The following is a 26,397-nucleotide window of genomic DNA, read 5'->3' as shown; positions in this document are numbered from 1 at the left end:
ATATATATATTAACCACAATAAAATTTAAAAGTAAAAGAACAAAAGGGATGGTGGAGACAAGTGCCCGAGGTCACGGGCCCTGAAGCTTAAATCTCAGCTCTAGTGTAAAGACCATTACGATCTGTCTTTTACAGGTGGGTAAACTGAGGGCCAGAGATACTGGGTAACACTTAAGAGATGGCGCATCTCTGGCCCTCAGTTTACCCACCTGTAAAAGACATCGCAACGGTCTCTACCACAGGCTTGTCTTGAGGATTCAATGGGTAATGTACATAAGGCTCAGAGCTTCGTGCCTGGCATATGGCGAGTGCTCAGAAGTACATTATAAAACAAAACCTGTTGCTGTCGAGTCAATTCTGACTCATAGCAACCCTATAGGACAGAACAGAGTTTCCAAGGAGCACCTGGTGGATTTGAACTGCCAACTTTTGGTTAGAGCTGTAGAACTTAACCACTACACCACCAGGTTTTCCAGAAGTACGTTATAGATTAATATGAAGATACGTGAGTGTTGTCCGGTAAAAACTCCAGGCTTTATTCACTGTGACTTGTTATAGTCGGTAAACAAGAGGCCAAGGTGGGAGATCAGAAGGATGCCTTTATTCTGTTGCATTAGATGAGGAGCAATGGAGGCTGTTGCCTCCAAGACTGTTCACAGGCATCTTGGGCAGGTGGGCTTTTACAGAGGGCTGACAATGAAATGCAAATTTATCATGAATATTTAGGATTGACCTTCACACAAGCACTCAGAGCTTGGGGATGAGTACGCATTTTTTTAGACAAGGATTCAATCCCCCAGGAGGGAGGAAGAGGTTGATTTTCTCTCATTAGGATGTAAAGTCTCTACCCAGAGGCAGATTGGGGTCACCTGTGGCCCATTCTGTGGTTATCTTGTCAAGTACAATTTCAAAAAAAAAAAAATATATAGCTCATTCTGTTCAGTGTAAGAGGATAAGCCAGAGGTGTCTCTTTAGAAGGGTTGGGCTCTGAGGCTGCTTGCCTCATTAGGAGCTCAACAGGATTTGGAGGGCTGCTGTTAGCCTGGAACAACCACAGCTAACATTGTTTCCAAGAGAAAAGGCATTATCCCCAGGGCTCTATTGTTATCATCTTTCAGAGGTCAGCCTGGGGAGCCTCCTCAGCCTCAAGGTTGGGTCAAGGTGTTCACTGGGTCATCATCATTAATATCCATTTTTCTTCCAGGTGGGAGGATGAGGAACAGGAAGGGAGGAGAAAAAGGGGGGATTGCTGTTACTGCTCACTTTGTGCCACGATGCCCTCATTCTCCTGGGGGCGGGAGATTCAGAAGGATACCACATTCAGACTCAAAGGCACCCACTGGGCTGCCATCCAGGGTCCAGACTTGCTCTCCTTTCTAGGGGACATCACAAGTGCCGACCTGCTCTCAGACACTGGTTCAAGCCCTCAAAGGCATCTCCACCCACCCCCCACTATCACAACTACCACCACCTTTAGCCCATCCTTGGGTTCGCCTGTACAGGTACAACCCAGGTAAGTGGATGCCAAGACATCTAGCAGTTTCCAGGCCCTCAGTCATCACTTTTTGACAAGATCAGATCAATTTTACATCCAGATGGCGGTAAAGAATGAAGAAGCCCCTACCACCACCTCCACAGACCACCTCTTTCTCCCTGTACAAGGCTCCTACCTAGCAAAAAGTCTCTCGTTCTCAACCTGAAAAGGTGCAGTACTGGGACTTGAAAGTTCACGGGGCTGAAGTGATTTGAACAAGATGGAGAGAAGGAGAGAGAGAAAGCCTCACACGAAGATTTGTGGTAGGAAGCTGAGTCAGACACAGGAAGTAGATGTCTGAATAATGAGAGGAAAGGGGGAAAGGAATGGGGAGGTTGGGGGCAGATAAGAAGTCGGGGGGCCCTCGGTAGGCCAGAGGAGGGAGACATCAAGATAAACACCAAGAGGGAAAAAGCCCAGACAAAACTCATTAACTTCTACCTCACAATCCTCATCTGAAAAATAAGGTGCTGACCTGCTCCCCCAGGATCTTGACAGAAAGCACTTCATAAAACACCATTCTATAAGGGCGTTTGTTGCAATATCAGCTCCATGCTTTGCGAGGCCTCCTCTTCATCTTGCTCCTTGCTTAGTGAATTGCAGCTAAATTAAGAGTGGCTTTGTCCCCCAGAGAAACCCAGTTTGAGCACCCACAATGTGCAGTATTGATGGCGTGCCTTCCGACTTTCATCAGTGAAAGAAATCTTTTGACCAAACGTTTGTGAAAGGCAGATAACTTAAAAAGGGGAAATGCTGAAGGCAGAGATCAGGAGGGAATAAAAGAGCAAAGGTGGGTGAGCAAAACAGCTTCTACATCCTGGTTTCTTCAGTTCAAGTTTAGATGGTTGAACCTCCCCCAAACGCCCAGAATGATTGCTCCTTAGCATCCATGTGCTCACCTTCAGTGCATTCCAAAGAGTAACACCCCATAGCAGAGGGTACTGGAAGGTGCTGGAAGATGCTAGAAGTTGGGGGTAGTCGCTATTGACTGTGAGGCACCAAGAGTTTCTGGAGGAGCCTCAAAGTTTTCCCTTACTTCCCACCTTCATGATCCCATTGCCTGAACTTCCCCACTGCACTCCCAGCTGCACAAACCCTGTCTGCACCTTCGTCCTCCATTCTCATCCCACTAGGAACACATATCTGAACTCAGGGAGTCCTTATGTACTTTTCCGGAAAAGGGGGCCCTCGGGGCTCAATTTCACACATACTGCTGAGTTACTGATGTAACAGATATGGATAACTGGTTGACTGTGGCAACTTACAGTTCCTCTCCATGTTTTAAATACAGAAGCACTTCAAGCAGCAGAGAGCATGAATAACCAGGTAATATAACAGGCGTTAAATAGTGAGGGGTAGGAAAAAAACATGAGTCTGGAAGCATTTGGTGCAAACCTGAGTGCAAATCCTCAAAATAGCCCCAGAGCGAGGTCAGCACAACTGGACTAAACCAAAAGCAAAGAAGTTTCCTGAATAAACTGAATGCTTCGAAGGTCAGCAAAGCAGGGGGAGGGGTTTGGGGACTATGGCTTCAGGGAACATCTAAGTCAATTGGCAAAATAAATTCTATTAAGAAAACAACCTGCATCCCACTTTGAAGAGTCGCGTCTGGGGTCCTAAATGCTAGCAAGCGGCCATCTAAGATGCATCAATTGGTCTCAACCCACCTGGATCAAAGGAGAATGAAGAACACCAAGCTCACAAGGTAATTATGAGCCCAAGAGACAGAAAGGGCTACATGAACTAGAGACTACATCGTCCTGAGACCAGAAGAACTAGATGGTGCTCAGGCACAACCGACGACTGCCCTGAGATGGAACACAACGGAGAACCCCTGAGGGAGCAGGAGAACAATGGGATGCAGACCCCAAATTCTCATAAAAAGACCAGACTTAATGGTTTGACTGAGACTAGAAGGACCCTAGCAGTCATGGTCCCCAAACCTTCTGTTGGCCCAGGACAGGAACCATTCCCGAAGCCAACTCGTCAGACACGGATTTGACTGGACAATGGGTTGGAGAGAGATGCAGATGAGGAGTGAGCTACTTGCATCAGGAGGACGCTTGAGACTATGTTGGCATCTCCTGTCTGGAGGGAAGATGGGAGGGTAGAGAGGGTTAGAAACTGGCAAAATTGTCACGAAAGGAGAGACTGGAAGGAGGGAGCGGGCTGACTCATTAGGGGGAAAGTAAATGAGAGTATGTAATAAGGTGTATATAAGTTTATATGTGAGAGACTGACTTGGTTTGTAAACTTTCACTTAAAGCACAATAAAAATTATTAAAAAAAAAAAAAAGGCACAGCAAGGGCATGAAATGGTTCTGAAGCTCAGACCCAGAAGAACTCCATCATGTTCATGCAATAAGTGATAGATTCAGTAAATCTGAAATTCCTCATTTATGTCTCAAAATCTTTTTCAGAAATGAATATTTTCTTCATTTCTTTGCATTTATTAATAATGATTTCATTTGAAAAGAGGAAAACAAAAAAAAGCACCACCATAGCATAATGCAATAGAACACCCCTATTTTTAAAAATAAAAAATTCTTGAGACCTCGGTTCTCCAGGAATTGAGGCCTATAAACGCCCAAGATAAACTCAGTCTTAAAATCGAGGTAAAAAGGCTCTATCAAACTCTATGTCTCTTACTTAACGCACAACGTTAACTACCTTCGCTGCATACTTTTCCAGACAATAGTAGATTGTAAGAGACGAACTAGGGAAAGTCTTGGTAGAGGCAAGGATACAGGTATGAGAAATACACTGAAAGGAAGCATGTGCTGCATGTACTGTACAAATACTGTTCATTATGAAGACCTTAGGTCGGCATAAACAGCATGAATTCACATAATCTTGGAGAAGGCAGTGGGAAGCATAGACGAAACAAGGTTGACCATGACTTGATCATTGTTGAGACTGAGCAATGGGCTCCAATTGCCATCGAGTCGATTTCGACTCATGGTTACCCCATGTGTGTCAGAGTAGAACTACTCTCCACAGGATTTTCTCTGGCTGATGTTTTGAAAGTAGATTGCCATGCCTTTCTTCTGAGGCATCTCCAGGTAGACCAGAATCTCCGACCTTTCGGTTAACAGCCTAGCACGTTAACCATTTGCACTGCCCAATGACTCTGAGCATTGGGCACATGGGGTTTATTATAGGATTCTCCCACTTTTGTATATGCTTGAAATTTTCCATAACAAAAAAAAAGAGAGAGATTTTAAGGCTAAGTTGGGCTTAGGGTGCTCTGCTTAAAAAGGGTGGAAATTACATCATATATTTCAAAACTATTTCTCTCAAAAATAATTCGACTAAAATGTGAAGGTATTTTAAAGGATATGCTCTACAAAATATGTTTAACTAAAAATACCTCATTTCTTGGCAGTAATTTCTTTATGTGGGGGGGCAGGGGGAGGTATGTATTTGTATATGTAAATATAGAACTCTCTCACTCTCTCTCTCTCTCTCTCTGTGCAAGGGTCCACATCTGTTCTTTCTACACTGATAACCTCTCTCTCCAGTAGACCAGCCAGCCCTGAGACATGTGGCCCAAGGCTCTGGACCCACGGCTATGGGAGGTGAGGATTATAGGCCTTCTGCCAGCTCTACCCTGAAGTTAGAGGCTCTCCCAGGCTGCCCACAGGTGCCTGGAACCAAGATTTTTATCTGTTGCTTGCCGCCTGGGCAGGCTGGTGAGGGCTGAGCTGGACTGAGTTCTGAGATTTGGGTTCGGACACACATATGTCACCACTGACCTCTTCCTGGAGCCTGAGGGACATCACCTCACTGCCTTAGTGTTGGCAGTTAGAGAAGATATGTGCTGCACAGCAGGGCACTCTCTCGGACCAAAAATAAATTGAATTTGCAGGAAATACAAGCAATCGGGTCTGAGCAAAATCCAATCATTCATTTCAAAGCAAGTTAATTTCTTCTTCATTTGTTCATATCAACACTGTCTCAAAGGTTCGTGCTCAACAGCCCAGAATGGGGAAGGTGGCCAGCTTTGGCATTCCAGAGATGTCCTTCGGAGGCTCCAAATTATTTGTTGTTATGCACACTTAGAGCTGTCAGCTTTCTCTGTATGTTCCTGTCAAGGACCATTTGAGAGAGTCTCAGTAATTATTCTTGAGGAAACAATGCACCAAGATTGTTAATAACTTGCAGTCACTCAAGGCAGTGGCGGCCACCCACACCTCTTACAGCAGTCCCCATCTCACATGGACCATCTTATTGCTCAAAACGAACCTGAGCACTACTCCCAGTCAACACTCACTGTATTACCCCCACATCCAGTGTAGTCCATTTTAATTCCTAAATATCATGCAAGTCTATCCAGCCTCTGTTTCCATCTCCAACACTCTCATCCACTCTTGTAGGATATAGAAACAAAGGAGAACACTAATTTCTTTGGGTTTATTGAATCTGTGAGAAATCTCAAAATAAGGCCAGGGAAGGAAGAACCTCTGTACCCTGGGAAGGAGGATGTGGTATCCCTGCAGGGGAGACTTGCCATCGGATCCTCCCTATGCCTCAGCATTGACTCAACCCATCATCCAGATGTGGAGTCAATGAAGCCTAGCATCCTGAAGGAGGTCTGCTCGAGGGGTTGTCCCTGAAAGCCACCCAAAACGGGAAGCAGAAAACCAAAAGCTTCATCCCAAAGAGAATGAAAAGGGGAGTTGGGGACCCAGTTAGGAATTTGGCATGGGGCTGTTAGGTTAAAAGGTTGATGGATACATCTTGCAGCAAGGTGGGCTAATTCCGTGTGAAGCTCATTCTAATTCTTAAAAGACTCAAAGAGATAGTCTTTTCACCTGACCAAAAGGAGATTTTGCTCATGGCGTTTTTCAAAATTGGGCTAAAAGGCCTTTAGCTGGAACACACCAACTCCATTTCTCCCCAGACCCCACCTCACTTGACAGTACAATACCTGGCCCGATTTACAATGAGTCAGTTCTGACTCATGGAGAACTATAGGACAGAGTAGAACTGCCCCATAGGGTTTCCGAGGAGCAGCTGGTGGATTCGGACTGCCGACCTTCTGGTTAGCAGCCGTAGCCTGCTATAGCTCTTAACCACTGCATCACCAGGGCTCCAATTTCTGAACCCTAGAGACATTTAATTTTTCAAACCCATAACTTGAGCATAAATGGCAGCTGAAAGCCCCCAGGGAAGCACACCCTATAGAACTGACACTTTTCTTCCTGTCCCAGTGTCTCTGGAGAAGGAGGGAGGTAGGGGCTAGCCCAGGACCTCATGCCAAATCCAGGCAGTAAGCCAAGCCAAGCCAAGCGTCCATCAGATATTCACAGACCTACAAACCAAGAGGGAAAAACGAAGTTCTTAGAGTCAGACTGGTGAGAAGCAGGATGTGCAGCTTCCCAAGGCTGGGCAAAGTGAGCGTGGGGGCCTCGCCGCGGAGCTGCTCTGTGCAGCTGACTTGCTGGGTCCTCCTCCCTCTCTATCAGCCCTCATGAACAGCCAAGTTTGAGGCACCCGTGAAGAGGCAATCATGCGGTGTCTGCAGTCTTCTCCATCGACCTTACTTTTGCCTGTGACTTGTTTCCAAGGACAGAGGAGCCCTGGCTGAAAGAGCAGCTGAAAGGCTTAGGCTGCAGCTGATCATTCTTGCTGTGTTTGCTCAAGAGACGATTCTACCACCACTGGACCTCGAGGGGGAAGGAGGCTACAAGTCAAGTCCTCCCCATCCCAAGTGGAGTCCCTTGTGCCCAGTAAAGCCCTGGAATTTTCATCTCCTGTCCCTGTGAGTCAGAATCAACTCAGTGGTAATGGGTTGTTGGTTGGGTTGCCCTTATAAAGAAGGTGGCTTGGTCCAACCATTTTTACCTCTTGAAACCCCTTTTAGAAGTCTAAATTATGTAGAAGCCCAGGCGGAACAAACTACTCCTGGGTGGCCCTGGAGGAGATAATGAACAGGAAGAAAGTGGTGCTACCCAGAAAGATCTAAAAACCAAACCCATTGCGGTAGAGTTGATTCTAACTGATAAAGACCCTACCGGACAGAGTAGAACTGCCCCCTAGGGTTTCCAAGGAGCGACTAATGGATTCAAACTGCTGACCTTTTGGTTAGCAGCCAAGCTCTTAGGAAATATATACAAGATACCTAGAAAAATGTCTAGCACATAATAACAAACAAAATGACATTACTTAGAAAGTAGAGACTTGCATTTTCTTTCCACAAACTACTTCCTACATTATTTTACAAATAAAACCTTTTAGATCAGATAACTGGCTAGTGCTCCTCCAGGAAGCTCTGCTAATCAATCCTCTAAAAAGCCATGAAAATCTTACTGTTTATGATTTTTAAAATCCAGGTCTACTTACTGTAAACAATGGCCAGTGTTAATCACAGTCACTCAGAAAGTAAATCTATTTCCGAACCCATTAAAAAACACCAACAGAAGACACGTTTTTACACGTACAATTGAGCCAAGCCCTAGGGATCCAGAGGCTAGACCACCTAAGGAAGAAGTGCCCTCTTTCCAAATAAAGTGTGGGGTTTGGAGAAAATTAGACTCTAACTCAGAAGTTTTGATGGCTGATAAGAGAAAGGCATGATGTCGGCTCTGAGAGATGCTCCTATAAACCCCAGAGAAACGAGGCACAGGCCTTCAGGATACCACCTGGGATTTGGGTGGATAACTGGAATGGATCAAGTGGATTATCAAGGCTTTAACTAGACTGATTGCATCCTTGCTAGCTTAATCACAAAGCCACTTCTCCTGGGAGGGCAGGGCTCCATCCTTGCTAGGAACATAGAAGGGGAAGCCTCTGGCCTCCAGCCGGTGGGGGTCAATGCCCTCTGGAAAGCTGAGAAGAGGGGCGGCAGGTTCCTGTTGGATAGCTGTAAGAGTGAAAGCATTTGCTTTCCAAAGACAAGCTCCAGTGCACACCCACTCACATCTACAGATTTATTACCCAAACAATGGCTACCTGTTTGAGAAGCAAAATTTTATGTCTTTGACAAAGAAGGAGCAGTTTGAGCTAGGGATTTACAACAACCACGAACCAACAGGAAAATACAGTCTTTTGCATCCCCGGCAATGCAGCAATCTGAGAAATGATTATCACTGGGTTCCTTGAGGACATTCATCAGAATTACAATGAGGAGCTGGAAACTTCCACTGCAGAACGGCCAGGGGCTGGCTGAAGGCTCTTCCACACCTCCAGGTCTGTTCTCGACTCCCAGCAAGCCTGCCCCTTGCCCCAGCCCCTCCACCCTTTAGGGAGAGAGGGCACCTACTCTCTCTTCTCTGACTCCCTCCCTCCAACATCGAAAGGGAACCTGGGGAATGATGTCATCTAGGCATGGGCAAACTTTTTCTATGAAGTGCCAGATAGCAAACTTTTTAGGTGTTGGAGGTCATAGAATCTCTGTTACAAGTCAATCACCCCACGAGAGAGCAAAAGTAGCTGCAGGCAATACAAAAACGAACGGCCATGGCCGTGTTCCAAACTTTATTTATGAACACTGACATTTGGATTTCATGTAATTTTCATGTGTCGTGAAGTATTATTCTGTTTTTCTTTTTTTTTAACCAGTTAAAAAGGTAAAAGCTATCCTTAGCTCATAGGCCAAAGAAAAACAGGTGGCATACCAAACGTGGCCTGAGGGCCATAGTTCGCCCACCCGGATCTAACTAATTCACATAGACTGGGGAGCAGATAAGTAACGAAGCCAAACACCAAACCCATTGCTGTTGAATTGATTTCAACTCATAGGGACCCTATAGGGTGTCCAGGGAGTGGCTAGTGGATTGGCCTGGAGCTTTCGGTTAGCAGCCAAGCTGTTAACCCCTTCACCACTGGGACTCCAACTGCTGAAGTATTACCTCCCGGACAGTGACTTGCATGTGAGGGAGTCAAAGGAGTCTATTCTTTCAACAAATATCTATTGAGCATCTTCTAAATTCTAAGCACCATGCAAGACACTGAAGATATAACAGGTAACAAAAAAGAAAGGAAAAAAAAAAAAGACCTAGTCTCTGAATTCCTGGAGCTGACAGTTTAATAGGAAGCTTCCCATTTGTACTGTATGAAAACACATCTGAGCAGGTCAAAAAGACACCTTAAAATGACCAGGCGGCTCCCCAGGACACTGAATCCACACCACGGAGGCGTCCCAGCAGACCTTTAACAAGCCCAGAGGCTGAGCCAGCCCCAGCACAGCCCCGCAGCAACCACGTCTGCTTCCTCCCTGCGTGGTTGGTAGATTTCCGGCTGCCTTTCATTGCTGGTGCCTGGGAAAGACAGGGGGTTTTTTTTGTTTGTTTGTTTGTTCTGGGATTGGGGTGCAGTGCAGAGGTGAGGGGCCCGAGCCAGGGAAATAATTGAATGACATTAAAGCTCAAAGCACAGAGTTATGATGGGATTAACATCTGTTCCCCGGCAAATTTACTGATGATAATTCAGAACTTAACGTTTTCCGGGCAACAAGACTCATTTACTCGGAGCGTTTGGAAATTCTGCTGTTCTGCCTCCCCAGCCTGTTAAGGGCGCAGAACGCAATCTGCACTTGCTTATTTTGTATCTAAGCAACTGTCAGATTCCATATCTACTAATAAGAAAGGGTATAATTATACCCTGATACTTTAATTAGTAGCAGATGCATGTGTTTGTGAATAAAATGCAAGATTTTTAGAGTCCAAGAACCTCAATTACAAGCAAACTTGGGATGCTGGATATCCAGGCCTCTGATTCTGTCTGCTGAGCAGCCGGACACAGAGGCCGGACAACCGACAGCCTTTACCAGATACGGCCACGGGGAGGAGGGCTGCGGCTCATTTGCATGTGATTTGCATGCCATTGCCCACCTTCATGTAATAGGTGCCGACATTCTATGGCGATTTCCCAGTTATTTTTTTGCTACTTGTCTACTGTCCTATACCCACATTGGTAACATCTTCTTAATTCAACATTTTCTTACCACTCACAAAATCTACCGAAGTAATGCACCCTAAAAGAGCAGGGAGAGTGAGAACTTAAAGACGGCAACCCACCCTAAATTGTGGTTGTGTTGTGATTTTGACAGCATCATCCTGAGGGTATTTTTGAGCTTATCTATAACAGAAGGTGTATTTCCTCAGGCAAAAAAAAAAAAAAAAGCTATAAAAAGAAAGCCTTTAAATGTACTAGCATAGTTTATTTTCCCCTCTCAGAATTCAAGGCCAGTTCCCACAAATAAAAAATAAAATAAAATGAATTGGTTTCCTCAGGGCTGAAAGCAGCTCTTCTTGTATTGAGGCCTTTAGGGAAGGACAAAAGTGATCAAAGATGTCCTTGGAATCACTAATATTGCTTACTTACATCCACCTGCTAAAGACAAGGCCCCCTAGGGCTTAAAAAAATCAGAATTCCAAGAGAAAGGAAGGGAGGAAAGAAAAAAGGGGAGACCGGTAGTACCTGCATTCGCTATTCGCCAGCAAGGTGACCAGGGCCATGAGCTGATCCATAAGCCCACCACCCCACCACCCAAAAAAAAAAAAACCTCATTGCCATCAAATGGATTCTGACTCATGGTGATCCCACGTGTGCAGAGTAGAACTGCTCCACTGGGTTTTCTAGGCTGTGACCTTTTAGGGGCAGACCATCAAGCGGTTCAAACGGCCGATCTTTCAGTTGGTAGTCAAGCATTTAACGATTTCCTTGACCCAGGGACTCCTTAGCTGATGGGTTAGCTAGTCAACAATCCATAAACTGCTAGAGGCTGTCTCATACTCCTTGTATGGCTTTGGCCCCGGCACACTGCCCGGCACAGAATGGGCACTCAAAATAAACCAAATGGAGCTAGTTCTTTGGGCCTTAGTTCTCCCATTTGAAAAAGGCAGGAAAGGGACAGGACAATCTACCACCCATTCTATAATTCTACAACCCTGTTATCCATGGAGGCTGTGTGGCTCAGTGGTAGAATTCTTGCCTTCCATCCAGGAGATGCAGGTTTGATTCCCAACCAATGCACCTCAAATGCAGCCACCAACTCTCAGTGGAGGTTTGAGTATTGCTATGATGCTGAACAGATTTCAGCACAGCTTCCAGACTAAGACTTCAGACTAGGACAGACCAGGAAGAAAGACCTGGTCATCTGAAAATCAGGCAATGAAAACCCCATGGATCATAATGGTCTGATCCCATTGTGCCCGGGATAGACTTAGACGGTGGCTAGCAACAACAAAATTCAGAGATTTGCAGACTATTCAGGAGTCAGTTGTTCAGCCAAGTCCAAATTTTGGCTAAAGACAGAGAATAACTTGAATAAGTCCAGACCCTGAACTTAAACACTGAAATCTCTAAGAATAATGAAGCTCCACCCACCTGATATTTTCAGATGGCATTTCCACCAAATAGCTGGGAAACCATTACTATTTCTTGAGTGGATTTTCAACAAAGTTTCCAACTTTTGGGTCTACTAACCAAATGAGAGGGTCCCACTGGTATAGACCCCTACAGGATAAAGAGGACTGGGCCTCCACAATTGGGAATTTCATGAAGCCTGTCTTCTTAGAAGCCAAGTTCCTCCAGTTCAAAGATGGCTCCAGCCTTTCCAACATGGATGTCGTATGACTCTACCCCACAGTCTAGTCCCAGAAGCCTCCTCTCCACCTCTGAATAGCACAGACACCCTCCACAGTCCACAGGAGAACCCTGCTCCACCATCGAGTCCCAGGGAGCCTATGAAGGATGAAGAAGAGAAAACCCTAGGAGTGAAGATAATTCTGCATAGACTTCTCCCAGCCTGGATTCAGCCAGACACCCGGGTACAGGCGGGGAGCAGGGCTGTGATCTGACCACTTCTCCTCCAAGCCCTGTTCTGTCCCCTTCAGCCGCAGAGGGGTATGGCCAGAGTGCATCTGGGCTTTGTGGGGGCATAGCCTGCCAGCCCAGTGCATGCTGGGAAAGGATGCTTTCCTTCGCTGCAGACAGGTCTCTAGTAACCGGTGCTGCAGCCTGGCTGCCGCTGCCTTCCCTGACCTCGGACAGCAGAACCGAGAAGATTGGGAACATTTTACCCACACTTAATTCCCTTCAGCTTCACCATACCCAGTTGCTGACATCCATCCCCTGTGGGAAGACTGTGTGTGTTTAACATAGCTACAGGCAAAAAAAGAAGCAATTACTCTTGCCCAAATCTCTCATTCCACAAGACAGCCTCCCCAGACTTGCCGGTGAGCCTCTGTTTCTTTATTATCATCCCAACAATCTCTTTTCACAACCCAACTGTGCTCAGAACCCCCACCACCACCCCCGCCCACCGCCTTTATCATTTTGTCTTGACCCTTGGCAGTGGCAGAGCTCCGCAGGCTTCCTGGTGATGCCTGTCCATCCATTGCCATCTAGCGTTTGCTCCTTGTCAGTTCTGCCTAACGGAAAGCTGCTGGGAGCATTTCTTTGCGCTGTTTTGTTCATCCCCCTGGAATTAAACGCTAGGAGTGGGTTTGGCTTTGTCCGCCGCTTGCAGGGAAATTTCCATTTCTGACATTGGAGACACACTGGAGACATGGAGCTTCTTGGTGGTATCTGTCCTAGGCTTCATTCTGAAGGAAGCCCCCTGAACAAGCTTCCTCAAGCCTTTTTACCTTAGGACACACATCCCTGGATCAGTGCTTCTCAAATTTTAGTGTACATACACTGCACACTGTCTTAGTTTCTTTAAAGAACCTCAACGTACATTCCGGAAGAGTACAGAAAAGCCTTACAGTAACTAAATGTATTTAACCATTTCTGAATCAGTGTTTCCCAAGCTCCCGTAACCATGAAACACAGAACCCTTTATTTATTTTAATCTCTTGTTAATAACTCACCAAATTTTGGCTAAAGACAGAGAATAACTTGAATAAGTCCAGACCCTGAACTTAAACACTGAAATCTCTAAGAATAATGAAGCTCCATCCACCTGATATTTTCAGATGGCATTTCCACCAAATAGCTGGGAAACCATTACTGTTTCTTGAGTGGATTTTCAACAAAGTTTCCAACTTTTGGGTCTACTAACCAAATGAGAGGGTCCCACTGGTATAGACCCCTACAGGATAAAGAGGACCGGGCCTCCACAATTGGGAATTGGAATAAACTCTGATAATCCCTGCTCGAAACATTGAACCACCATTGTGTTATATCCATATCCTTAGATTCAGGGAACAGGTAAATGTTTACAGAACAAATTCCAGTGAAATAGAAAAAAAAAATTAATGTGCGTTTGAATCACGGGAGGCTGCTGTTAAAATGAAGAGGCTGATCCAGCAGGTCTGAGGTGGGGCCTGAGAGTCTGCGTTTCTAACAAGCTCCCAGGTGATGTGGATGCTGCTGGTCCCTGGACCACCCTTGAGTAGCAGGGAGCTGGAAGGGCCTAAGAGACTTGTCAGGCATGGATTAGCAGCCAAATACAGGCAGCCCCCAGGTTACGAACGAGATCCATTCCTAACTGTGTCTTTAAGTCTTTAAGTAGAATTCGTAGGCAAGTCGGAACAGGTGCGTACGGTTCTCATTCAGCCTTCCTTTAGTGCAAGAAAAGGCTCTAAGCCTTTTCAGGGATTTAAAAGCTGCGTCTACAGCACGCACAGGTGATTGTGATGAAGAATTTGTTGCAAGAAGTGGTTGGTTCAATCATTTCAAAAACCCATTGCCATCAAGTGGATTCTGACTCGTAGCAACCCTATAGGACAGAGCAGAATGCCCCATAGAGTATCCAAGGAGCACCTGGTGGATTTGAACTGCTGACCTTTTGCTTAGCAGCCATCGCACTTAACCACTACACCACCAGGGTTTCCAAACGGCAAGTACTACTTGTCCGTAAGTCAGACGTTCATAACCCGAGGACTGCCTGTACTCAGAGAAGGCTTCTGTCTCTAAACGGCACCGAGCTCCCCTCCACAGCTCCCAGGAGAACCTGCTCCAGCCTGCTCCGAGTATCGTGAGCAATGTGAGGGAGTCGTTAAGTGCTGGAGCTTTCGAGTGGGACCCTGGGGTTTAAAACCTGACATTGCCACTTGCAGTGCGGCCTTGGAAAAGATGCTGGACCTCTTTCTTCCTCAGTTTTCTCCCCTATAAAATAGGGACAGTAATACTCCCCATTGCACATAAAGCAATTAGCTCTGTGCCTGGAGCTGAGTGTTATTGTTGTTAGGTGCCATCGAGTCTGTTGCAACGTCATAGTGACCCTATGCACCACAGAAAGAAACATCGCCCTATCCCGTGCCATCCTCGTGATCGTTGTTATGTTTGAGCCCATCGTTGCAGCCACTGTGTCAATCCATCTTGTTGAGGGTCTTCCTCCTTTTCGCTGACCCTCTACTTTATTGAATAAGTAACCACAATATGGAAACCCTGGTGGTGTAGTGGTTAAGTACTACGGCTCCTAACCAAAAGGTCGGCAGTTCAAATCCACCAGGCTCTCCTTGGAAACTCTATGGAGCAGTTCTACTCTGACCTACAAGGTTGCTATCAGTCAGAATTGACTCAATGGCAATCGGTTTGGGGTTTGATTAACCATAATATTGTTATCATTCACGGTTAGGGAAGCACCATATGCCCCATCTCGCTGAACAATTACCTGGTTCTATGGAGATGATGAATATTAGGACAGACAGGGGCTTCCGAGGCCAAGAGAGCAGCCCCTTGTATTGAGGGAGGCACAAAGGAGGCTCGTGAAGAAGAGATGAAGCAATAACTGCTGCCGCCTTTTGGTTCTGCTGAGCCCTCTGCAACAGCCTCGTCAGCCATAAGTGGTCCTCAGGACCACAACAACCCACAGGATAACCTGCTCAGGGGCTGTCATCGGGCCGTGCACACGCACCTCCCCTCCCCGCCCTTCCGCTTGGTGGCAATGGTTTTGACTTCTGCACAACGAGGCTCTAACGCCTTCCATGTCCCCACCCACTAGGCGGGAACTGAGCAGGTCGCCAGCCCCCAGCACTGGGCATTTTATGCCCTCAGTGGGGAGTGGGTACCACCCAACAGAGGTAGGTGATGGGAAATCCTGCTCAGTTCCCAAGTTGAGACTCCAAAGATCTGGCAGGGTTAAGAGTTAGGAAGGACAGGAATTGTTTTGTTTATTCAAGATGGTCGTTTTAACCAGACTAAGGAAGAAAGGGCTAGTGATCTACTTCCAAAAATCAGGCAATGAAGACTCCACAGATCACAATGGTCTGGACCTCAGCCGAAGGTGGGATGGCACAGGACCACCTGGCAGCGTTTCGTTTCTGTGTGCATGGGGTTGCCATGAGTCAGGGGCCTAATCAACAACAACTAACAACTACCACCTGTATTAAAATTCCCACCTAAAGGAATAAAAATTGCAAACTTTTTTTAAACAAGTTATTCCTAGTTTCAACTTCCTCAGATAGCTAGAAAGTACCTTCTGCACGCTCAACCCTTTTGCTATTTGAAACCATTATCAGCCATGAGCAGCAGCCATGAGCTAAAGCTTCAGAAGCACTGAGAGGTGAATACATTTGCATTGTTCTAACTAATTCTTCCCAAGGTCTTTTTCCATTATATTTCTCTACATTTGAATGGCATTTTGAGATAAAATGATTTTTTTTTTTCTATTTTAAAGCAGGGCTGTTTCGAGGGTCGGGAGCATTTTATAACAAATCTCCAGGAAAAACCTTGGGAAAAAGTTCTCACAGGTTAGAGCCTTCCTCAAATGTAGAGGAAATGCAGAGACATGTTCTTCAGAGGACTAGTGTCAGAGCTTCTAGTTGGAGAGAGCTCAGAGTAGGGGCAGTCTTATCTTAACGTCAACAAGATGCCAATGAGGTTGCTGCTGAGTCAATTCCAACTCATGGTGACCCCATGCATTACAGACTAGACCTGCTCCATAGGGTTTCCTTGGCTATAACTTTTACCAAAGCAGATCACCAGGCCTTTTCTATCACGGTGCCACTGGGTGGGTTCAAATGGTCAACCGTTAGGTTAGTAGTCAAGCACAAACCATTTGGACCACCCAGCGACTACTGGTGGTCTTTTGAGATGCCTAGAGCTTTCCCCTGTCTGTTCCCCTTGCCTGCTTTCCTGTTACTGAACTTAAACTACGTTCCTACAGCCTCTAGAAGGGCATCCTTTATCCTCACCACTACCAACAACTTTCTGAAGATACTGCACTGGGGGATGCTGCCCTTAGTCTCTCCGAAAGTAGCCTCACCCTGAGACTTTAGTGGCAAGAGAAGGCTCAAGTTGCAGGTGACAAAGGGCTAGGTCAGAAGAGCCTGCTCTCCACCTCACAGAACCTCTTGGTGAAAGAAGAAAAAAATGTCACAGAGGTATGCCGTTTCCCATATGTTATAGATTGTTTATAAAAATGGCCACCATATTCCCTCCCTATCCCCATGTCCCTTCTCAAATGGCCATGGCAGCTCCTCCCATCAAGGGGTGGAGTCTATTTCCATGTTCCTTTCATCTGGACTGGCCTAGTGACTCACTTGTAGCTAATAGAAAGTAGTAGAAGTGGCACTGTGCCAGTTCTGAGTCTGGGGTTAAGAAGTCTTAAACACTTACACTCACCCTCTTGGATCTCTGCCACCACCATGAACTAGTCTGAGCTAGCCAGCTGGAAGATGAGAGCCCATGTGGACCAGACCGAATCAGCTCCAGTTGTCCCAGTTGGGACCCCATATGTACGAGAAATTCCAGCCAAGATCAACAAAACCAACCATGGAGTGACCCATAGCTAATGCATGAGTGAGCCCAGTCGAGAGCAGCCCTAAATTGTCAACGTGAAGACTGTGGGCTAAATAAATGTTTGTTGTTTTAAGTCACTGCATTTTGGGGTGAATGGTTATATAAAAAAAAAAAAATAGCAACAGATAACTGACATCACACAATATAAGACCCTCTTTTGGCAAACACAATCCTCATGCCGTATCAGCCTCCTCATGAGGAGAGAGGCCGCCATATACTGCTTCCCTGCCTGGAGCTAGGATAGGAATCCTCTTCCAGACCAGGCTCTCTCCCACCTCCATAAATCTCCCAGATTTGAGTCCTATGCTATCAGACTATGCCAGCCACTGCCCATCCTTTCTGCAGCCATCTACCAGGCCCCATGAGGATTCACTCCTGGTTCACCATTGCCCTCCCCTAACACTCATGGCAAGAGCAATAACTTCATAGACGATTCTTTCAATGTCCTTACACCCTAGTCGTTAGACCACTTCTCCTCCAACTGTCTTATCCTCCACCCTTCCTTTGCCACTCCCTCCCACGGCAATACCTTGACGTTGCTATTGCTAATAACTACAACCCCTCCACAATTTCAATTTCAGATAGTCAACTCCCCAGACACTATCCCTTATCTTACCACTTGCTCCTGGTTTTCCTCCTACCTTTCTGGCTTCTCCTTTTGTGTCTCTTTGACCAGTTTCTCCTTACCGCTATATATTGGAATGTGCCCACAGCTCAGCCCTTAGATCTCTTCTCTTTTCTTTACTCATTGCCAAGATGATCATATCCAGTTTAGAGGCTTTAAAAGCCCTCTATATGTCCTTGACTTCCAAATATATGTCTCCAGCCTGGACCTCTCACCTGAAATCTAGACTCATATATCTAACTGCCTACTTGTATTTTCACTTGTCTATATATATTTTTTTTTATATCAGACAGAGGTCTCTGGATGGTGTGAGCTGTTTGTACGTGACTATTAACATAAAGGTTTGTGTTTTGAACCCACCCAGTGGTATCAAAGAAGGAAGGCTTGGTGATCTGCTTCCATAAAGATTATAACCAAGAATACCCTATGGTTTTTTTGCCTGTAATATTATATATATTCAAAACTAAACACAATGGCAATGGGTTTGGTTTTGGTTAAGTACCAGGCATTTCAAACTTCACATGTCCAAAACTGGGGTCCTGATATATGCCCCCCACTCACCCATCCAAGCCTGCTCCTATCTCAGTATTCCTCATCTCAATTAAGCTAACTCCATCTTCCAGTTGCTCAGACCAAAAGCCTTGGTGTCACTCCTGGTCCTTCTCTTTCTCTCTCATCTCACACCCAGAACCCAGTCGATTCCGATTCATAGAGACCCCATGGGACAGAGTAGAACTACCCTCATAGGGTTTCTGAGGAGCAGCTGGTGGATTTGAGCTGCCAACCTTTTGGTTAGCAGCTGAGCTCTTAACCACTGGGCCACCAAGGCTCCAATCAACAGCCAAAATCCAAAAACCAAACCCATTGACGTCGAGTCGATTCCAACTTATAGTGACCCCGTAGCGACCATCCTACACCCAGTCTTTAGCAAATCCTGTTAAAACCACCTTCAAAATAGATCCTGAATGTTACTATGTACTTCTTGGCACTCTCTCTCCCCTGGTCCAAGCCACCATCATCTCATATCATTACTTCTGGAATATTGCAACTTCTTCCTTTTCTCCCCTAATCTGTTCTCAACACGGCAGCCAGAGCCATCTTGTTAAAGTTAGTCCTATCACGTCGCTCCTCTGCTCAAAATCTCTCCAGTGGTCCCCATCTCACCTAGAATAAAAGCCAAAGTCCAAGACCCATCAGGCCCTGGATAATCTGGCATCTGGCCTCTCTAAATCAATTTCTTTTATAAGGATCAGCACAAAGCTGGCTTCTATGAGGTAGAGGTTAAAGATGTCCCAATTGTCCAACTTTTCCAAACTGTTGTCCCACTCCATCATCTGTAACACCAACTACTCCCCCTCCCCTCCATACTTTCCCTCCTGTCTTTGGGTTCTCTCCAGGACAGCCATCTTGGCATCATTGCTGATTTTTAACACGCCTGGCACACTTCTGCCTCAGGATCTTTGCACTTGCTCCCAACACTCTTCCTTCAGATGTCCATAAGGCTCACTCCCTAACCTTAGTCTTCACTCAGGCGTTTCCTTCTCTACACTTCAACCCAACTACATGTCAGTCCATGTTGCCTCCTTTGCTTATTCTTCATTTATCACTACCTACTTTTTTTTTTACTGTACTATATACTTTATTCAATTAACAGAACAGAAAAGCCTCCTCCTTCCTACCAGCCCTTCAACACACCCCCTTCTGGAAATAGGGGTCCTTGCTGTCCTGAGGAAAATTCTCCAGATGATTCATTCAGCAAACTCTTCCTGAGCACCTAAACCCATTGAACCCTTTGCCCCCGAGTCAATTCCAACTCATAGTGACCCTATGTGACAGCGTAGAACTTCCCATACGGTTTCCAAGGAGTGACTGGTAGATTCGAACTGACAACCTTTTGGTTAGCAGTTGAACACTTAATCACTGCACCACCAGGCCTCCCTTGAGCACCTGCTATGTGCCAAGCTCTATGTCAGAATGAATCAAGTGAGAACCTAAAACAAAGAATCTCAGCCTTTGCAAGGTCCTGTGAAGTCTGCCTTCAAAATTCCTGCTCACAATCTCATCTCTTGACTGTTTTTATCTTAACCCTGCCTGAGAAAGGCCTGCCATCTAAAAATCAATCCTACTTAACTCAGTTTCCACAGAGAGCAGCCTCTTTTCCCCTTACAAGAGTCCGTTATATCCTGGACATGACAACACAGAGTTGTGAGGGGAAGAAAACATTCCTTTAGAATCCAGCAGTAGAAAAGCTAGAGTAGAGCACCGTGGCAGCTCTAGGAAGCCCTCGTGGCACAGTGGTTAAGCACTTGGCTGCTAACTGAAAGGTCAGTGGTTTGAACCCACCAACAACTCCATGGGAGAAAGATGTGGGAGTCTGCTTCTTTAAAGATTACAGCTTCAGAAACCCTATTGGGCAGTTCCCCTCTGTCCTATAGGGTTGCCAAGAGTGGAAATCGACCCAACAGCAACAGGGTAACAAGTGGCAGCCCTTCATACACTAGGGATGTGGACATTTGTCTTAGTCACATAAAAAAAAAAAAAAAAGTCATATAGTGCTACTATAACAGGACTACCACAAGTAGACGGCTTTAACAAAGAAAAATTTATTCTCTCCCAGTCTAGTAGGCTACAAGTCAAAATTCAGGGCATCAGATCCAGCAAAAGGCTTTCTCTGTCAGCTCTGGAGGAAGGTCCTTGTCATCAATCTTCCCTTGATCTGGGAGCATCTCAGGGCAGGAACCTCAGGTCCAAAGGACATGCTCTGCTCCTGGCACTGTTTTCATGGTGGTATGAGGTCCCCATGTCTCTCTGCTCGCTTCTCTCTTCTATATCTCAAAAGAGATTGGCTTAAGATGCTATCTAATCTTGTAGATCTCATCAATATAGCTTATTAACATCATAGTGACAGGATTTACAACACATAGAGAAATCATATCAGATGACAAAATGGTAGACAATCATACAATACTGGGAATCATGACCTGGCCAAGATAACAGGTATTTGGGGGGGGACACAATTCAATCCATGACAACATTCCATCTCCATCTAGCTGTCCCCTTCTCAGGAGGTCAAGAAAGCAAAAGTCAGGAGCCATATTGTGGGCCCTTGATGAGGGGCCTTGTTGGGCTAGGAACTGTCCTTTTCCAAAAAGAGTTGGGTCTCAGGTTCACCACCTCCTCTTGAAGATAGCTTTAACATCGTGCCGGTTCCTTCATTGAGTTAAATAAGTCTTTAAACCATTTGCTGCAGAGTCAGTTCCAACTTATGGGGACCCCATGTGTGTCAGAGTAGAACTGTGCTCAAAAGGGAATTTTCAATGGCTGATTTGACACGTGTATTTTTTCTGACACATGTGTATTCCACATTTGTGTGAGAGTCATGTTTTCAACATTTTGAAAATTGTGTTTTGACAAATCCAACACCATTAGACAACAGATAGGCTCTAGTTTGGGTTTGAACTCATTCACTTGAAGGTTTGGATTTTTTTCTGGCGGGGGGGGAGTTGGCAGTGGTGATGCAGCTAAAATATTTGGTCAGGGGGCCGAGAGAGTGTGAATTTGATTGTAGCAGCTACTTGTTACAGTTTGGGGTTCACTCTTCAGGCCATTCCAAGCTCCTTTTATCTACCATCCTTTTTTTTGTATTCCTTCCTGGCCTGCAAACATCTCAATTCATCCTCTTCCACAAAGAAAAATTATTGTAAGGTCCTGCCCTCTCTTCACTGTGGAGAAAGGAAAAGTGATATTGTTTCCTGCTTGGAGATTTATCAGGAAAGCCTAGAAGACAAAATTAAATCTGAGATCAATCAAAACCTCAAACAAAGAGGAGGACCTGATTGCAGAGCTAAGGCCTGGAGAGAGCCCTGTCGCCCCTGGGGAGAAGGGGCATGGGCCAGAGGGTACTCAAGGGCCAGGGAGCCTTGTCTGGTGACCCCAGCTTTGGATCTGAACTGGTGCCTGGGATGCCCTTTTTGTCCCAGGGCCTTTTCTCTGAAACAGTGTTGATTTTTCTTAAACCTATTTCCATCCTCCCTGCTCTGATGGGTGGTTTATGATGGTTTTCCTGGTCTTTTCTCAGCTCCTCTCCCCTAACAGTGATGTCAGCGATGAAAGCGAGGGAGTGGAGAACACATTTATTTTAAATAAGCTGAGGATAGTCTTCCCGGGTTGTCAAAGAATGGCAATTAGCAGCTAAGTGTTGCGTCCTTCCTCTGTCATTTTCCTTAACTCGGTAAGGAGTAAGTGGGGTTGATTTGGGATTTTCTTTTCTCATTTCAAATTGCAAGTAGCTGAAGTCGAAAATGTCACAAATACAAAAATAACATCTCTTTACACATTGCAGCTTAAAGGCATTTCACGGGGAGAACTATATGTTCTATTTATCTGCATTTGTTTGGCTTACATCACTCTTTCCCATCCATCTCCTGTTGATAAAATCACCGAATTCTTTCCTCTCCCTCTGTTTTTGCTTGCTTTCTGATCTTCTGCAGGACTTCTCCCCTCTCAACTTCCCCATCTCCTGCAGTTTCTAAACCCATCAGTCTTCCCAACAGCCCCTTTTCTAGCTTTGGCCCTGAAACACTCGCCATCCTGAACACTGGACACAGTTTCCTTAGATGATAGGGTCTTTCTTCCTGCTGTCAGGCCTGTCCTGTCATCTCTGGATTGATGCCTGGTGGTACAGTCGTTGGTTCTAGGGCTCAGGTGACTGAAGACCTAGGCCCAGCTCCAAAGCCATCATTTATCAATTAGGTGATGGGAGCAAATCACTCAATGTCCTTGAGTCTGCTACCTCATCTATGAAACATGAGTGATGATCATAGCAACACCTCAAGGTTGTTGTAGGGACCGATGAGATGATTTATGAAAAAGCTCATCAAATGGTCTGGAAAGCAATAAGCAGATGCTAACTCTGGTTTTCTTTCACCAAATGCTAATTCATGATTTCTACTTTTCAGAGATTTCCTGCCAAGGTTCTCCTGAGGCGATCCAACTAGATACCTGCCCCAGAGTAAAGAAGACTCAGGATGAGGCTGAGAGGACTTGAGTCCTGGCTCAGCCTCTTAGTGGCTGTGTAACCTTGAGCAAATGTTGAGTCTTTCAGGGCCTCAGTTTCCTCATCCATGAAACGGGGATAATAACTACTTGCCTTGTCTCTCACACATTATCAGGATTATCAAGTGAACATTAATTTTATAGAAATGAAAGCTATTATTATTTATCATTTTTTAATTTAGAGAATGGGGGAGTCTTTGACTTCTGTTCAAAACTTTGTCCCATGACCACCTGTCTCTCCTTATACGGTTATTTGACTCTTAGAAGATTTCTCCTAGGAAAGTTCGATCATTCCTTCAATCAATCAACAAAACTTTCCAGAGCACCTGCAATGTGCCAAGACCCTCTGCCAAGTGCTGGTATTAAAGTTGAACAAGACAGAGTCCCCGCTGTTGAGAAGGTTACAGGCTAGTGGGAGAGACAGATGAAGAAGACAGAAAACAAGGTGACAGGTGCTGCAATGGAGTGAGACAGGGAGCTACAGAAACAGGCAAGGGACGGCCAGCTCTGTCAGGGTGTCAGGGAAGGCCTCCAGGGCTGAACCCTGTGCCCACTTCCTTGGCTGACTGAGGCACAGCCTCAGGCAAGTTACCTGCCTCTTTGGGCCTTGGAGGGTCCCTCACATAAAAAATGAGGAGATTGAAATAGATCATGTTTAAGGTGCATAAATGAGTTTACCATGTCCTGTTACCCAAAATCCTATTACCAACAAAAACAACTCCAGAGGCCTACCTGCTCTGGCCAAATTGAGATACCACACATAAATTCTCTCTCTCACACATACACACACAACCCTCACCACTCACTCTAAGGGAATTTGGCAATAATTCATAACCAGTCAGCCTTCCCACCTCCCACTCTTTTGGTCCTGGTTGAAAGGTATTGCAGAGGTCTTAAGGATGCAGGTGGAATAAATTCAGGTTGTATCGTGGCCTGACACAGAGCCACTGAAGTTAATATGGAAGCTATCACAGCTTCACGAGGCATTTCAGGACTTTGAGCTATTTATAGTCTTTTCAATATGCAGACCTGACGCTTTACAGTTTCCATTAACCCCCTCAGAGGTTTTAGCCGTCAGATTAATTTCCCAGCTCGCTGAGGAATGCTGACCTTTATTAACCCCATTAGACCGTTTTCTTTGGGGGGTTCATGTCTCTGAATTTAAAAAATGTTCAACATCTTCATAGGCCTGCTCAATTCACCTTGTACTTCTTAAGCCCAAAAAAAAAAAACAGTAAAAAAGAGTTGCTGAATTATAAGAATCCTAAGTGTCCTTCCACAAACACCTTTCAGAACAAACAAACTCACCATGCGGATGCACAAATAGAAGAAATTATCCATGATCCATGTGTAAGCTGGTATTTTACCTACTTACATATACAGTAACATACATGAATTTGCAAGTATTTAGTTAAAATGAAATTGTAAAAAAGACCACATACGTGGTCTGCATTCCAGTCCCAGTTCTACCACTGACTACCTGTGTAACTTTGCATGTGGCCTTCCACCTCTTTGGGCCTCAGTTTCCTTTTGTGTACAATTAAGGAGCTGGACTAAATCAGTGGTTTCCAAAATTTTCAGCACCAGAATTCTTTCTTCAAATGATATTGTAGATGGGTGTTCAATCTATAAAGGACATTCTCCAGCAGAACCTATGGGTCCCAAATCCCACCTGGTTGAATTTCCTCGCCCCATCTTGGAGCTCCCAGTGTGTCTCGTGGAACCCTGGGTCTCCCTGGAGTGCAGGCTGAAACCCTCTGCCCTGAGTGAATTTTAAGTCTTCATCAAAACCCAATCTTTGCTATTCTTGTTGTCAAGCTCTTGCCTACGTCAGTCCATCTTAACACATTGTACTGTTTTAAACAGTCCAAACCTATGACAGAAAAACCTCCACAACAGATATTCATCATAGTCACGTTAGTCGGAGTAACCACAAGGGACTCAGCCTCCCACCTCAAGGCGCAAAGACATTGATAAGAGACAACCAACGGAAGTGGCCCTACATCACAAATGGATACTGTACAATGGGCAGATTGGCCAAATGGCTCAGCTTACCCATGGAGGCACTGGGAAAGGGGTAGTCCAGAACTCCCAGCATGCAACGGGGAGCTTCTGGAACACATGGGTCCACCTACTGTCCACCAGCTACCAGGCACTAGAAGAAAATGAAAAGATAAAGCTGGGTCTTCAGAAAAGATCACCATCTACTGGAAGAGATTCAACTTTGATCATGAGTAACATAATGGGAGAAGCCCAACAGCTGTGGGCAGAGCTGAGTAAAGTGAGCACCATCATGAGGCACAGGCCTTCAAATCCCAAAGTTCCTAGATGGGGAGCATTCACTTTAACTTCTACCCCCAAGGGCCTCCAAAACTCTGGAAGTTTCATTAACTCCTGAGGACCCGCTAGAGTCCTCAGTCAAGAATTGTCTGCAGGCTCCATTGCCCACCCCACCAGGCAGATGTTCTCCTCCTGGGCCTGATGAGGAAAGACAGCAACCTGTCCATTCCTTCAACAGGTATTGAGTGCCTGCCACGTGCCCTGGAGCTTCTGGCTGGTGCATACGGTTAATGTGCTCAGCTGCTAACTGAAAGGTTGAAGATTCGAGTCCACCCAGAGGCACCTTAGAAGAACAGCCTGATGATCTATTTCTGAAAAACCACCCATCGAAAACCCTATGGAACACAGTTCTACTCCAACACACATGGGGTCACCATGAGTAAGAATCGACTCAATGAAAACTGGTTATCATGTGCCCCGAAATGTACCAGGAATTAAGGAATAAACAAGACAAATGTCTTCCTTGCAAAGCCACTAAATCCAACACATATTTATCAGTCTTCACAGTACAGGGCTTTTCAACATTTGACACAGTTGACCACCTGGATCACTCATTTCCTGTGGCCTCTGTTCACAAACTCTCCTGGTTTTCTACCTACTTCTCGGGTCTCTCCTGTGTCCCTTTGCAGACTTATGTTCCCCTGCATGGTCCAGGACTCCATCCTAGCATCCCAAGCCCTCTCTTCTTCTCACTCTCAAATGGGTCTATTAACCTTGGGCCCCCAAATCCCTTAGGGAGTCAATGAACTTGAGCATGCAAAATAAAAATAAATAAATAAACCTGCATCGTTATTTTCACTAGCCTCTTTCTGAAACGTAGCAGCTCCTTCAATTGTGAATGCAGACAATAAACCACAGTAGTATTAACTGTGACTTTGTCCCCAAGAAAAATCCCAGCTATCTTTACCCCACACAACAGCTTTTTCTTCCACCTCACCCTCTTTCCTCCAGCCCCTCCTGTAACCCCGCTCAGAGAGCAAGAGGGAAACTGAAGAAGTGAAAGGCCTGAAATTGAGGAGGAGCCTCCAGGGTCTTCTCTCCTGCTAAGTGGCCCAAGTCAGTGGGCGTCCTGAGGCTCCAGCCCCGTCCTTAATGAGCTGGCAAGAAAAGATTTCTCAGCCCAGCATGCTACTCCTGCCAGAGTCAA

This window comes from Loxodonta africana, chromosome 27, assembly GCF_030014295.1.
Source record: "Loxodonta africana isolate mLoxAfr1 chromosome 27, mLoxAfr1.hap2, whole genome shotgun sequence".
Lineage (NCBI taxonomy): Eukaryota > Metazoa > Chordata > Mammalia > Proboscidea > Elephantidae > Loxodonta > Loxodonta africana.
Note: the sequence above shows the minus strand (reverse complement) of the source record.